The sequence below is a fragment of the Protopterus annectens genome, chromosome 4.part1 (assembly GCF_019279795.1).
Source record: "Protopterus annectens isolate FY-2018-M chromosome 4.part1, PAN1.0, whole genome shotgun sequence".
Classification (NCBI taxonomy): Eukaryota; Metazoa; Chordata; order Ceratodontiformes; family Protopteridae; genus Protopterus; species Protopterus annectens.
In genome coordinates, this window is record NC_056734.1 from 456,493,363 (window position 1) to 456,510,442 (window position 17,080).

The window sequence follows — 17,080 nt, forward strand, 5'->3', positions numbered from 1 at the left end:
ATTATATCTGTGGAAAAAATATAAAACATGTTAGCATCAAATTAACTGTAGACACAATACTAAACTTGTAGAAAAATATTTTTTTTCTAATAATGGCTGCATTTTTACCTTATCTTATCCTGAAAAGTACATAAAGACTGAATTATTGATGATGCCCATTTTCACATAAAATACATACTTCGCTAAAATCAATATTGCAAACTCAATGTATTTGTACAAAGTTTTGTGCGTCCATTCTCTAACACCCATTCAGGTTTGTAAAGGGGGTGGGGTGTATGGCACAGAACCAAATCTTAGATGAGATGCCTGTTTAGCACAAATAATTTCAAACGTAATAAGGAGTTATTTATACATAGTAATAAACAGCAGTGTTAGTGCGGTATTTGTGAAAAAAATAATAAAAAGAAAATATAAAAAATATTTTGAGAATATAGTTGTAACATACAGAAATCAAGTTAAATAGGTTCATAGCTTGGTACTAAGCTTTTGGCCCTAGGGCCTATACAAGCCTAGCCATAACAATTCCCTGGATATTTCTTCCCACAATATTTACTTCCCTGAACCCCTGTCTAGCAGGGTGACTGACATGAACCCCGGGGTGAATTTCCTATCTCACATCCAATCATCAAGGTTCCTTTTGAAGAGGGCCAATGAGGTGCTCTGCTTGACATGTATGGGCAGTCTATTCCAGAGTATGGGGAGTCTCTGGGTCAGGAACCTATCCCTCCAGCATGTTTTGTTTATTGTGATGACATGGTTTAGATCCCTGGAGCGTGTGGCTCTGAGGGATTGGGATTTCTTTAAGTGGAGCATGTCCAACAGTTCAGAGTTTGACATGGCTTTGTATGTTAAGCAGAGATCACCTCTGAGTAGACAATATGCCACAGAGTATAGCTGGAGTTTTTTTAGATGGTCAGCATAGGGCATCTGCTTTAGGCCTGTGATTCTTTTAGTGAGGTATTTCTGCAGCCTTTCCAGCTGTTGCAGATGTCTTGTGAGGTACATACCAAATGGGGCGTTGTACTCTATAATGCGTCTAATGAGGGGTGAGTACAGTGGGGCAATGACCTCCTTTTTTCTGGATGAAAAGTCCTTAGTGATGAGGTGTGCCACATAGAAGGATTTCCTGACTGTTGTGGCAATGTGGTTATCGAAGGTAAGACCACTGTCCACCTGTATCCCTAAGTCTCTCATCACACTTTCGGTATTTAGTGTACTGCCACCTTTGTGATAATTCATGGGTACATGTTTTTTCACAAAGGGGATAACTATACATTTCTTGGCGTTAAGCTTAATCCCATGGCTCTGGCACCAAGCATCTGTTTCTACATCAGTAATGGCTCCCAGTTTGCAGTCATCTGCAAACTTTGTTAGCCATAGTCCCTTAGTGTTGGCCTGTACTTCAGAGAAGTAGATGCCAAACAAGAGCGGTCCCAGGACTGAACCCTGAGGTACTTCACTTGTCACTTGTCTGGAGCTGGGTTTGGAGTCAGCTACTTTTACAAATACAACTTGACTTTAGTTCAGTCTTCCATTTAACTTTTATTGTGAAACTTGTGTTTTAAGTAAAAACATCTTTGGGTGTCTATAGTCCACAAGTCCAGGTTTCAGTGGGTCTTTTTCTGCAATTCTCTACCTCATAGCATACATATCAGTATGAGCTACAATTTCTGGAGTGGGAAATAAATGGAATTTTAGTCTTTTAAAATGTTGGTTACTTCATACCAGGACAAGATGGAATTTATTATTTTAGGTTTAAAACACAAGAGTACAAAAAGACATAATGGGAAGTCAAGCAAACATAACCAGATATTGTCATTGTCAGCAGGATACGTTTTGTAATGATATTTGTTTTTAATCCGAGTTACTTCTCCGTGAAATTTAAATAATCCAGCTGAATCATTTGAAAAAGCAATCATCAAAACATTTATTAATTCATCTAAACATTTATGAACTCAGAGATAATTGTATTAAAGGGATGACGTGAGGTGTTTTTTTGGAAAAGTGAGTCAAATTCATGACCTGACTCTTAACAGTAAAGCTTATAAGTACTTTAGAAATATATCACTTAATCTCACTTGCTGCAGACAGTTGTCAGACAAGCCAAGTATATCACTCATGCCAAAGCAATGCAAAGAAACCAAACGCCAATAAGTGTGAAAATAATATACGCAATCGATCTCAAACTACAGTGAAAGAAAAAAAAAACAACTTCAAAGATTCATCATCATATTAGACAAATGAAAGCAATAATGCTGTCAAACAAAATAAAAGCTTTATAAGCAGATTAACCAGTATTTCAGAATGGTACAATGTGGAATGTACTATTTTAACATATATTCAAAGATTAAGGCAAACACGTGGTATAGTATTAATGAAAGATAAGACAAGTATAAAAACAAGTTATTCCACAAGTATCAGCAGCATGGCAGTAGGTTCTAAAAATAGACATGACTGAGCAATTTTAAAAACAATTTTCCATGATGCAGACCAGAGATGAAAGGACAAAGGTTCTTCAGATACTGCAGTGGATGTGGCATCTTAGAAGAAAATCTCAGAAAAGCATGTGTCATTTTTTTTTCACAGAGACCCATGTTTAAGTACAGCCATGTATTTCATAAATTGTGTCTCTGTTTCTTACCTCTGTATCTCATTCTGAATCTGAACATAGTGAAATATAATCCTTCAAAGCACAGACCCATGCCCCAAGCTAGTCTTAAAAAAGGGACCAAGGTTCTCAATACATTCTGCAGGAGTCATGCATTCCAAAATTGGATATTGCCACCTCAGGAGACATGAAAAAGAATAGCAGTCATCAGGAACTGGGGGGATCACTCAGGAGAGCAGTGTCATCACAAGTACAATGACCTGCAGAGACGAAGGAGGGACCAGTTATCCAGGTGTCTTTCAGAAATACAGGAGAAAAGGCTAGAGTTCTACAGAAAGTAAACCATTAAAGTAATATATAATGATACTCTTATAGTTATGTATCTATGTATGCACACACTCATTTTATTCATAAAATATATATATATATATATATATATATATATATATATATATATATATATATATATATATATATATATATATATATACATACACTGTATGTGTGTGTGTGTATGTACATATGGGTCAGCTTAATATTGCCAGTTGGTTGACATCTGTTAAGTCAAAAAAACTTGACTGACTAAACAGATGACTGACAGTTGTGTGAGACTGCACAATATTTAGGATAGGGGAATATGCTCTTTCCCCAATATTGTATGATCTCAGAGTTAGTATATATAAATAGCAGGGCATAAGAGGGGTGCAGCCCTTACCCCAAAAAAATGATAGCTTATTTTTTTTTTAGTTAATTTTCTGGATGTGGTGTTGATGTTTTCAAATTGAATTTTAGTTGACTGTGAACGTTGGTCGATGTCTTGGTGTTTATACAAATATACATTTTTATTTTTTAACACATACATTATGCATTATTAATTGGTCATACCTTACAGACAGTAGTAAAGTTATATAACTGTGTCACTCAGCTGATCAAGGGTCATTGGTGTTGTACAGTGTTATCATAGCAAATATATATTTGAACCGAATTACTTGCCAACCAACTTTTTAGTCCCAGTGTTTTATTATATCGATTATTGCTTTATTAACATGCGCATAACTCAGTTTGCCCACTCAAATTTTTAGCCAGCACAGTATTTTAAAATACATTAGTAACATGTTATAGCACTACCAAAGGTAATGGTAAGGTAAGGTAGCACCATTCTGAGAGAAATAAGATGCTACAGACAATGTAGTAAAGATTTCCAGAACATTCCTCAGGTTCTGCAAATGCAAGTATGCAACATACAGTGGCACCACACCTCTCAGAGTGAGAAGGGGAGTGGAGGACATTATTGAACTACACTGTGTTCATTAGCTTTGAATTAATGGTAACTAATATTTTAGGCCCTGATTAATGACAAAGAATATTAAATGCATCATTGCAATATCATATAAGTAGTGACGATGCTAAATACACATATTAGAAGGTGGACATTACTGATAATTCCTTGCAACTTAGACTGAATACTTGGAAGTTTTCTACATCCAAACAACACCTGTAAAACTCTGCCCTTCCTGAGATTGACTATCTGCTGAGGTTTCCATAGCAGCAACATTTTCTATATGTGTTGTCTCTAAATGTATCAAATCAGGTGCCCTCCTTTCACCAAAGGCTTGCACAACATTTATTTTTTGCAGGATGGATACCTTCTCAGCTTTAAAGCCAGAAGAACTTTAACATAACTATTTCCTTATGGCCAACTTTGCATATTTAGAGATTAATGTACTGCATTTCCTATCAAAATAATGGAGGGCATGATAAAAGGCAGGATGTGTGGGAGGGGGGTATTTGCATACCCAAAGTTTTATTAGGAAACCAAGTGAAAATATTAAATATTGCAGACCTTTAAAGCACAGTGCACACACAGTATCAGTAACTCACTCTTTTTTTTCCTCCGTTTTTTCTCATATTTCTGCAGTTGTAAAAGGAAGTATTGTACAGCAGGACTCAGTGTCAGAAAATTGTTGACTGCCTGGTCTCAAGACCCTAGAAGTACGGGTTTAATCAAAAAAGGAAATAATATATACATATATAAAAAGAAATATATACATATATAAAATTAAAATAAAATGACATTGAATAATTACATAATAGATTTTAACTTGTTAGGCTGTCATAAGTACAACATTGGTAAGTGGGCAATAAATATAATCATTTCAAATTATATTTTTTTATATTACATCAGTCAAGTGAAAGGATTTAGCGTATGTCACCAATGAATACTTTTGAAGTGAAACCAGACCAGGCCATAACACAGAACTTGTCAGTATTTACCACTACACTTCTTAAATGCATATGGTTTACGACATTTCATTGCATAAATTAATATAGTTCTTCTGTCTTATTAAAGTGTGGTAATACCACTGAAACCAGACCTCAACCTCAACCACTACTTGTTAGTACTCACTCATTACATTATTAATTGCAACACATGTAATTGATTACATGCAGTCAGTAGTAAAACATGTTGCCTCTCACTTGTGTCATTAAAATAAGGGAATTTTTTATTTAAAACTTTTTTGAGTCCTTTTGTTGTCTTCATCTCTCTTTCTTTCCCTTTTATATTCCATTTTCTGTGGGTTCATAAATTTGTGAGTCAGCTCATCCTCAAGCCTCCCAGATGTGGGAACATTCTGCACCTCCCTCTGCCCACCTTCACAGAGTGGGGGGAGTGGATCCACCCCTGTGGGCACCCAGGTGTGTGGTAGTCTGGCAAGACAGGAACATGGGTCTCAGGACCTGTTTGAGACCGTGATCAAGAGGGCAGAGGAGATGTGCTAGAGATTATACGACTCTCTTCTCTAGAGGGAACAAGACTTGCTGTCCTGATCAGCTTTGGCCATTGAGCCACTAGAGTCCATGACATCCACACCATTGGGTCACTGTGCCCAGATCCATTAAGACAGGGGAATATTCCAAACTGGGATGAAATTAAGTTCTCAGCCTTCCTTGTCATCCCTTGTGTAAAATGTCCATTTGTATGTGTTGTATCCTCCTCTAACTGCCGGCCCCCTATAGTGCTCTAGTCTTTTTTTTTTTAATTCCTCCTTAATTCTTCCCTACAAAATTCTCCTACATAATCTACCCTTATTATTTCCCAAATTCTATTAAAAAAATTGTAAAAATGGGATTGTATCCCCACTAAAACATCATACCCTTCATTTTACACCGCCACCAGTACAACCCTTTTAATATATTCCTTTTGTGTTTTTACTGCTCTGCTATCACCCTTACTTCCAATGGACTTATCTTTGCTCCTTTCCAGTCTTATAAAAACAATAAAAGGATGTCCATATAAGGACAGAGTGAATAAAAGATTTTAAAGTGTTTTTGTACTGACAGTTGGTCAGTGGCATGGAACCAAGTCCAACACAAGATCTCACAGAGTGTATTGAGAGGTCCAGAAAAAAATCAATGCTCCCTGCTACTTGCCAAAAATAGGTGATAGCATTTAAGTCCATAACACAGAACATGTCAGTATCTACCACTACACTTCTTAAATGCATATCGTTTATGACATTTCATTGCATAAATTAATACAGTTATTCAGTCTTATTAAATTAGCTGCCCTTTTTCCTTTCTGCACATAACGCACTCATTTCTTATCCATTTATACTGATTAAGGTACACAAAGGATCTTCACTAGACATCTTGGTGCTAAACACTTCAACAGAGACACACATTTTACACTTTGAAATCATTGATTCATCACAATTTCTCTGATGTGTCTCTACTGCACTACACCCTCTAAAATATATAAACTAGTGCTGATCTGCGTTGTGATCTAAATACTTCTAAAGTGAAATAAGGCCTATCTATCCAATTAAACCTTCTGGCATTTACATTTTATAACAATTACTGAATTGGAATATAAAACTGTAATGTATGATACTCAACTATACAATTGCATTTGAGCTCCAGTCTAGTAGCACAATAATTTAGCAACACAGAGGCTTTAATTTTAGTGCACTTTTTAAATCTATGATCTCATTTAGACCCAGCTATTCTGTTACATTAAAAGTTAATACCAACATAATTCACTCTTCTCCAAAAATATCTCCATGTTTCCTCCCCTGACATTATTCCCTAGCTTTTCCAAAACATAAAATGAAAATTTGTTACATTTTGGCATTCAATTTTGAGCCAATAAAATATATTCCCCTTGTCTCCCCTTTACATAATTCTCTCCCATAACATCTCATAGATCCCCAGAAAGCTTAATATATATATATATATATATATATATATATATATATATATATATATATATATAGCATGTAACAAGGTCAATTAATGAAAGAATGGTAGTAGTTAAATCTAACCACAGTAGGCATGCTTGCCTGAAAGGGGTTCCTCCATAATGCTTTTAATATTAAAAATTATAATGGTTTCTGTCAGTTGATGAATCATGGTTGGGTCTCTCCACAGTCCATCTTTTCATCTCTGCAGAAGACATCAATCAAAAAATTCACATCGATGACTGATTGAGTATTGTGATTTTGTTTTTATTTCAAGTACTGTTTATTCAACATTTAACATATATGCTGAAGTTGTATACATGTTGCACAATCCTCATGCATGGTGCACTCATTCACAATACAGTAGTCATTATTCTCTCGTAACATTCTCCACTGTTTTAAGGCATACTGATAACTATGCAGTCTATTTCAGTTTACTTGACCATGTACTCAGTCTTCAATAGAAACCATAATTAATTGACAGGCCAAGTGTCCTCTACTCATATCCAGATAAGCCCTTAATAGTGTATGTAGAACAGTGATTGTACCTTGACAGCTACTGTAGTTAAGGAAGCACGTGGGAGAAGGTAGTGTTAAGCAAGTTCAGTTATGTGTAAGTCATGGATGTGCTTGCAGCTAGACTCATGTTACCTGTGCAATAAACTGCTGTTACCTTGCAATCTATGTCTCCACTGTTCATTCTACATGGTGTCAGAAGTGGGATGATGACTAAATATCATCCAAGTGTAACGAACAACTTAAATGTTAAAGGTAATTGAATTTTCATTGTCAGCATGGCAGAAGGCTTTTGTAGACCTGAACCACTGGTGTTTGATGATAATATTGCAGAAACTTAGCATGTGTTTGCACAGGAATACAATATTTTCATAGTGGCTATATATTCAAATAAAGACACATGCACAAAAACATTTATATTTCTCAATTTAGCAGGCTCAGAGGTGAATGAGTGAAAATATTCTTTTGTATATGCACCTGCTGTTTTTGCAGGGGAGGGGAAAACCACTGCATCATTGCCCAAGCAGAAACTCACAAAGATCCGAAATGCCTAAAGTATAAATTTAGAGAACTGTGTAACCCCAAAATGAATATTATGATGGAAAGACATAAATGGAAAGACATAAATTCAAATCTAGAAATCAGAAGCCTGATGAAACTATCAAAGTGTATGTTAACGACTTAAGATTGCTCAGACACAGCTCCACGTGGTCCTGTTGAGTCTTCCTGGCTACAGAGAACTGAAAAAAAGCGACTGCTTTCCTTATAGATTCATAGATTCATAGATTCTTACTAAGCTAGTTGCCCTTGCGAGCCATTTTAAGCTTAGCCAATTATCCCTTGTGAGACTCAAACCCTGCACCTTGTGTTTGTAAGGCAAACACCTTAACCATTAGGCCACCTTCTGATTAAGTATCCTGCTGTTTTTTTATATTTGTTTTACCTTCTACTGCTTACCTAGAGCAAGCTTTAACTGTTTTCATAGTTATTTACTGCATTTTTTATTATCTGCACTTAAAAGTACATTTTAGTCGAAATTAGTCTAATTCAAGTCGAAAAGTGTTTGTTTGTTGTTTAATTTAATTGTTTGGCTGCCCACTAAAGTGTGCTAGCCTGTACTACTGACTTGCCTTTTCTGGATTTCTTTGTGTTTCTATTTAAAAACAAAAAAAAACAAAAAAAATATTCCTTGTTTTCCTGCCTCTCCTAAACTAGTTAGACCAGTTTACAGGCCTTGCTGTATCCTGGGCTGTGTTGTAGTTCCTGTGTTGTCCATTGCCTTACTTGGATAGAAGGAAGTTTCTTAGCTCACCAGTGGGAGTGGGGAGCCTTAAATAGCCTACCTCTCCTTGAGGGAAGTGACCTCGGCACAAGAAGCTGTAGTAATTGGTCATTTTGGACCATTTCTAGCTCTTTTGAAGTTCCCTGGTTAAAATCTGCCTCTGGCATTTTTTTGAAGCCATATTGCTCAGACACAGCTCCACGTGGTCCTGTTGAGTCTTCCTGGCTACAGAGAACTGAAAAAAGTGACTGCTTTCCTGATTAAGTATCTTGCTGTTTTTTATATTTGTTTTACCTTCTACTGCTTACCTACAGCAAGCTTTAACTGTTTTCATAGTTATTTACTGCATTTTTTTATTATCTGCACTTAAAAGTACATTTTAGTCGAAATTAGTCTAATTCAAGTTGAAAAGTGTTTGTTTGCTGTTTAATTTAATTGTTTGGCTGCCCACTAAAGTGTGCTAGCCTGTACTACTGACTTATTGCCTTTTCTGCATTTAGCGGAGTTGCCACTAGAGCACCATCGGGCAGCGCCGGTTAACAAGGTTAAACTATTTCTGGCTCCGTAAAGTCTGCTCTTCATTTTTTCCCTTAGAACTGCTCTACTTGTAATCTAAACAGTCTATTCTCTATCTGTAAAGCTCAGCACTTGTTCCTAAAGCATTTTTAGTCAGGTAAAGCACTTCTATATTATACAAAGTACTTCACTAGCTTAAAACCCCCTTGAGTACCCACTTCCCTATAGGTCCTTTCTGACTCAGTTACACAGCAAACTTTTTAATTTCTTCTAGCATGTCAAAGGGTCAGTTGCTAGCGTCCTCTCCTGCTCAGCTGGTGAAGCTGGGAATATTGAGGCAATGTTACAATTGCCTCATGTACACAGACAACACTCTCCTCCTCCCACAAAACACAAATACATGCGAGAGATGCAACTATATAGCCAAACTGGAGGCTGAGCTCTCCCAACTCAGGACTGGCAAAACCAGACAGGAGGAGAAGGTAACCACACACACCATAAACCCAGTCTCACATAGAACTATCACAACTACAAATCAAACACATAAACACACAAAGACATACTCGGAGGCACTGATCAAAAATCTACCAAAACAGCAGAGGCCTCCAAAGCAGACACCCAAACAACTGCCACCTCATGACATAACACAAGCAACACATAGATCACAAAGTCAGTGTGCAAATCAGTCACAGCTCTTAAGGCCAAACACAATGCCAGACACACTTGTCATAGGTGACTCCATAGTCAGACACACTGACGTCCCACTCATCAGACTGAACAAGGAGAGGGTCACAGTAAGCTGCCTGTCGGTCGCTAGAATCTGCCACATAACACAAGCACTCAGGTCACTCCACAGCAAGTACAAGTATGACTCAGTCATTGTCCATGCCGGTGTGAATGACCTGAGACGTACCTCCCTGGACTACATGAAAAGAGACATAAAAGAGCTCTCAGATTATGTAGCCCAGGCTGGTATGACCCTGACCCTGAGCAGTATCCTACCTTCACCAAGAATGATGCCACAATACAGAGACAAAATGATCAGTTTTAATAATGGCTTAATTTCTGGTGTCATTCTAAGGAGATCCAATGTCTGTCTGCCTGGAATGACATGCTTGACAAGCCACGCTGCTTCGCAAGGGACGGCTTGCACCTGTCACCCCTGGGTTTCTGGATATTGGCAAAGGCTCTTGCCACCCCCATAGTGCCTTTTTTAGACAAGGCTCAAATTCTAAACCCATCACCCTAGAAAACAATAATGGAAAAAAACTAAGGGTAATGCTGCTCAATGCCAGAAGTCTAAATCTCAAGATGCATGCCCTCGAAGCCCTCCTCAGTATGGAGAACATTGATGTCTGTGCTGTGACTGAAACCTGGTTCAAGGCTCCTGAGAGCACCCTGGCACTATCAGGTTTTACCTCATATCATGCGTTCCGGCCCCAAAACCCGGACCGTACCACAAAAGGAGGGGGTGTATCCATATTCATCAAGGATACCCACACCTCCAGGCTGGTGGCAACTCACGAAGCATCAGAGACCATTCAGGTGCAATTAACCATAGGCAAAACTGCTCTACAGTTTGTAGCATGTTACAGGCCACCCTCTCAAACTCAGGAACCCCACACAGCCTTCCTGAAGACACTGGAGAGTATAAATGTCTCTCCAAACACCATCATATTGGGTGACTTCAACTACCCAAACATAGACTGGGAACATTACTCAAGCCCCAATACCCTAGCCCAAAGGTTCCTGGAGTTCATAAACTCAAATGCTATGGAACAACTTGTCACCATTCCCACAAGAGGTGAAAATATACTAGACCTGACCATCACAAACATGGGGACAAAATGCTCCACACCAGAAGTATATCCCTAATTGTTGAGATCAGACCATAAACTAATCTCACTAGAGATCCACATCCCGCCCCCACCCCCAACAAAAAAGACCACAGTGAAGAACTTCTCAAAAGCCAACTTCACACTTCTTAAGACTGGTGTGGTATCCTTCAAGGCCCCTTAGCCATTGGAAACCACAACCCACGCTGCTGAATCCCTTACAAATGCTTTCTATGAGCACCTCCAGGATTGCATGGATCAAGCAATAACAAATAAAATCAAGACCCTTTCCACCAAAGGCAAGCGCCCGATCTGGTGGACCCCAGCCATAAACAAACTTTACAACAAGAGGAGAAAGCTACTACAAGATAGAGCAAAATCCCTAAAAGGGAAGACATCTCTGATCAATACTAGTAAAAAACTACGATCACTCATAAAATCATCCAAGGCCAACTTTGAGAGAAAAATCGCCAAGGACTCAAAAGACAATCATAAGGCCTTCTTTAGCTATGTTAGAAATCTGGGTGGAAACTCCCAGATATGCTCAGAATTAGTCCAAAATGAACCAAAAATCACTGAACCCACAGACATTGCAAACATACTGGCAGACAGGTTCAGTGAAAATTTCTCCCCTCCCTCCCCCCCAAAAGGAGAAATATCTATCCCAGCAGAGTGTAGCCTCCCAATCATCTCAAATGCCCAGGTGAGAGCTGCTCTCTCTAAAGCTAAAAACACAGCATCAATGGGACCGGATGGTGTCCCCGGCTGTGTGCTACACGAACTCAATGAGGAACTAAACCCACACATAAAGCTGCTGTTTAATCTTAGCCTTACCACAGGATACGTACCCAAAGAGTGGCGTACAGCAACTGTGGTCCCACTCCACAAAGGCGGTGCTTCTATGGACCCTGGTAATTACCGCCCCATAAGCTTAACAAGCCTGGTCTGCAAAGCTATGGAAAGGATCATAATGGAACTCATAAATAAAGACATAGGGGACCTACAGACGTTGGATCCTACCCAATTCAGCTTTGTCAAGGGCAGATCATGCCTCTTGAACTTGGTCGACTTTTTTGAAACAGTCACCAAGGCCATTGATGAGGGTAAGGCAGTTCACACAGCCTACCTTGACCTTGCAAAAGCTTTCAACACAATACCCCACTCGGGTATCATAGAAAAGCTCACCAGCTTAAATGTAAACCCATATGTCACAAAATGGGTTGCAAACTGGCTCAAGGACAGAACCCACAGGGTTAGAGTTGCTGGTGCCATGTCAGACTCCAAGCCGGTCACAAGTGGTGTCCCACAGGGCTCAGTCCTGGGCCCCCTCTTGCTCGGCATCTACTTTTCAGAAGTGCAGGCAAACATAGGAGGATTGTGACTGACAAAGTTTGCAGATGACTGAGCACCATAGTTGAAAATCCATCAGACACAGATATCCTTCAGAGAGGTCTCATAGAAACGGATAACTGGTGCCAGAGCCATGGCCTTAAGCTAAATGCCAAAAAATGTATAGTCATACCCTTTGGTAAAAACAAGGTAACCCCAAGTTACCACATAGGTGGCAATCCATTAAGCACAGAAGAGGTTATCAGGGACCTGGGGACCCAAGTTGACAGTAACCTTTCTTTTGACACTCACATTGCCAAAGTGGTTAGGAGGACCTTCTACATTGCCCACCTGATTATGAAGGGATTCACATCCAGATCAAGAGAGGTCATTGTTCCCCTGTACTCTTCACTTATCAGACCAATGATTGAGTACAATGCCCCATTCGGAATGTATCTTACCCGACACCTGCAGCAATTGGAAAGACCCCAAAAGTTCCTCACCAAAAGGATAAAGGGGCTCAAAATATGCCATATGCTGCCCGACTGAAGAAACTCCAGCTCTATTCAGTCGCATACCGTCTGCTCCGAGGTGACCTGTGCCTGACATACAAGGCCATGTCCAACCCGGAATTAATGGACATGCTCCACCTCAAAAAATCCAAATCCATCAGAGCCACAAGAGCAAGAGACTTAAACCTCAACACGGATATAAATAGGACGTGCTGGAGGAACAGATTCATCACCCAGAGACTCCCTATGCTGTGGAACAGAATCCCGGTCCATGTGAGACAGAGCACCTCGCTGGCTCTGTTCAAGAGGAATCTTGACCAATGGATGGGAGATCGTAGGTTTACCCCGGGGATCATCTCTGTATCACTGCTGGACAGAGGCACGGCAAACTAATGGGTATAGTATTCTAAGGGGTGGTGAAAGCCACACAACTCTGGCTAGGCTTATAAATGCCCTAGGCCAGATAGCCTAGTATGAACCTATGAACCTATGAACCTATAAGAAATAACATGAAGACATGTAAGTTTGGAGATTTACAAAATGATTTAATAAAAGACCGTCTTGTGTGTGGCATTACTAATGATACAGTAAAGAAAATTCTACTTTCTGATAGTGTATTAGCATTAAGCAAAGCAACTGAAATTTGTCAGATACATGAAATCACAGAAAAACATACTAGTATGTTTGCTATACCTGCTGCTGCTGATGTTGACAGTGTACGAAGAGAAACTAGGATAATGCAGCCTCATAAGTGTAACTCAAAGAGCTGTGCCATATCCTCTGCCATTATTAATTGTCACAATTGTGAGAGCAATTACAAACCAAAATGAGAGAAGTGTTTAACCTATGGTCAGCAGTGTCATAAATGTAAAAAGTGGAATAATTTCCAAAAATTCTGCAGATCGACACTGACTCAAGATAAAATTTAACTGAAGAGAACAGTAGATCATGTTGAAACTGTAGCATACCCTGAATGCTGTGCTGAGACTTTTTATGTTGATGGTGTTTCTGTGGTCACCCTGATCCTCGACATAGTAGACTCATTTGTTAGCAAAGAATGAAATATTTTGTACTGGGCAAATTAATGGGAAGCCAGTAGAGCTTAAAGTAGACACCAGGTCCAAATGTAACGTTACAATTGCAAAAGCTTATGCAAAAGTAAAAGCTGGAGAGAACCTCAACTCAACAAGGAGCACAAAACTAGTTGCTTATGGTGGGGTAGAAATTCAGACAGATGGTGCTGTAGTCCTTCCTTGTCATTCTGCTTGTAACTGTTATGCTTTACAAGTCTATGTAGTTTGAAGAGATGTGCAATCATTAGTAGGCCTAGGAGACAGCCTAAGAATGGGTTTGATTTTGCTCAATAAAGAAATGACCCAATTAAATACAAACAAAAAATGACAGTTTTTCACAATGTATCTTTGAAGAATATGCTGATATCTTCAAAGATGAACTTGGTAAGCTTCCAGTTACATATTCTATGAAGCTGAACCATGAAATAAACTCGGTCATTAGACCTGCACGTAAAATCCCAGTAACAATGCTATGTAAAGTAAAAACAGAATTAGACAGAATGTTGAAATTGGGTGTTCTTACTCCTGTGTCAGAGCCTACTGAATGGGTATTGTCCATGGTGGCAGCCCACAAGAAATGTTCAGATGACATTCAAACATGCACTGATCCTAGAAACTTAAATAAAGCCCTCAAACATCCTCATCCAGTGGTGTAGCTAGAGGTGGTGTCCCTCTGTCTCACAAAATCATGATCAAATAGGGCCCCCCATACAAAGCCCTCCCTCTTGAAGCTATTCCATTGTCCCATTACTTGGCTATTTCTCCCCATTTACCATAAACACTGTAATGTGCATACTGCTTTATGCTTGACTTCTACAATGATTATTTAGATTTCGTTTAAAACTTTTATTTTAAATTTTATAGCACAAACCCTGATAGACACCTGCTAAACAAAGCAATGCAGTCTTACAATAAAAAACAGACTTAGCATTAAAACTTCTCTGCTCTTGAAACTCACATTCATTGAAACAGCTTTGAAACCCACATTCAAAGAAAATGCATCTGGCCAGTGGCAGATAAAGTTTACCTTTGGGCTGTTTTCAAATCACAGGCCCCTTGCACACATATTTAGGACCATGCAAGCATACATGTGTTCTTTGATTCACCTTCCTAATTGTATTAAATTACATTCCTTGTATAATACAGCACACTTGTTAGAGAGTGCTTTAAATTTATTGTTTTGAACATTTTTCCAGTAAGCAATGAAACAAAATGTATGAACCAATGTATAAAAGTCTACTCAAACTTCTGTTATTACAATCCATCAATATCAGTAAATATGCACAATCTCTGCAGAAGTAAAAATCATTTAAATAATTCCACATTAAAGAGGTCTGTAACTAATGAACAGGTTGTTGCTAGCAAGTGTTACATTTCATTGTTTCATCTACAAATAAAGTGCCTTTTTCCCTTGGAAAATAAATTGCCTATGTTACATTAAAAAAATGATAAGCTAGGAATATTGCAATAGGGAATCAATGGCAAACTGATAACAGGTTCATAGTTACTAGGTATCTCATCCAAAGGAGGAGATCCTCAGGACTGCAGCATCCACCCCCTTTAAAGTACAACACAGTACAGTATCAGCAATCCATCTACATACTGTGGGAGTAGAACCCATAGCCTTCTGCATCAAAATCAAATTCCACAATGTCAGTGGCAGCAAGTGTGAAATCAAGGTTGCACAGCCTAAAGAAGTATATCAATAGCAGCAGTTTGGTGGAAGTTGAGGTGGCTTCTCAGGCAGAGGGAGAGGAACTGCAAGAGGGGGTGCAAACCAGAACTGGACTAAAGGCTACAGGAACTAATGGAATCAAGGATATGGCAACCAAGGTTATGGGTATGGCACACAAGCAGGTTATGGCAGCTATGGAGGCTATGATTACCTGTTGTGCTACTAACAATTCAAACAGACTTGGGATAAGCAGCACTAAACTTCTCTTCCCCTAAAGCTCTCAGCTCCTTGTAAAATCCACTTGACACTCAACTATATCTCTCAACTTTACAGTACAAGAAATCTGGAAAAAGCAAACATTTATTGGGGAGACAGAGGCCTAAAACCAGGGACACATTTTAAACATTGCTTGTATAATCTTAGAATGTTGCTAGAATAAAATGTTTTGTGTTACCATGTGTTTCCTGAAAAATAGGAAGACTGAAACTTAAATGGCTATCATTATTTAGTGAATTCAGTTCTCAGTGATTTGCCAGAAAAACACAAATTTTGACAGGAACAGACCAAACGTATGAGCCAAACATTCCAGACATTTTGTGAAAATCTGGACAGTTGAGAGCTACGGACACAACTCATTGAATCACAAGTGGTGCTATAGGTAGAGAATTCAGGCTATTGTACCTAAGGTACAGGGTTTGAGCCTGAGTAACACACACACACAAATTCCCTTACTTGAACTGAACGGGAGAAGTAAGAATTCTCTTACTTGAACTGAATGACAGCAGGAATAATAGCAGTAAGAAGCATGTACTGTAAAATTTAAAATTGCGCTTGGGCGTCCAGGAAGAACAGGATGTCTGTGCAACAACACACATCCACAGTCGTGATATGACCAGACCAGCTACAAGACCAAGGCCAACAAGGTACTGAATCAACTAAAAGAAGGGCAAGAGACATTGTGTTGTGGCCCTCAATGTCAACAGATATCGAAAGAGAGGGTCTATATTAGATAACTGAATGTTTAAAAAAGTGAACAGTGATCAATCGACTCTATATAAGCGAAAGCTTACAATATCGAACTGTCAGAACAGTGATTTTTTTTTCCTAGGAAAAAAAAAAATCGCTGTTCCAACACACATACACACAACACAAGCACACCCAAACAAACAGCAATCCACACACATACACCTAAAATCTGACACCTAACCCTACACTAAACTATACACACACCACTAACTATCCACTTACCTTAACCCAAACCCTAACCCTAATGTCTGTCACTATCACACACTCACCTCACCCGCTCCCTAACCCTAACTCACCTAACCCGCCCTAACCCTCACATCCACACAATTGCACACATACCTAACCCGTGCCCTAACCCTAACTCACCTAACCCGCCCTAACACTCAAATCCACACAATCGCACACTTACCTGAACCCGACCTGTAACTTTCCACCACAGCACTGAAAATACCGAAGCAACAGAAACGGAC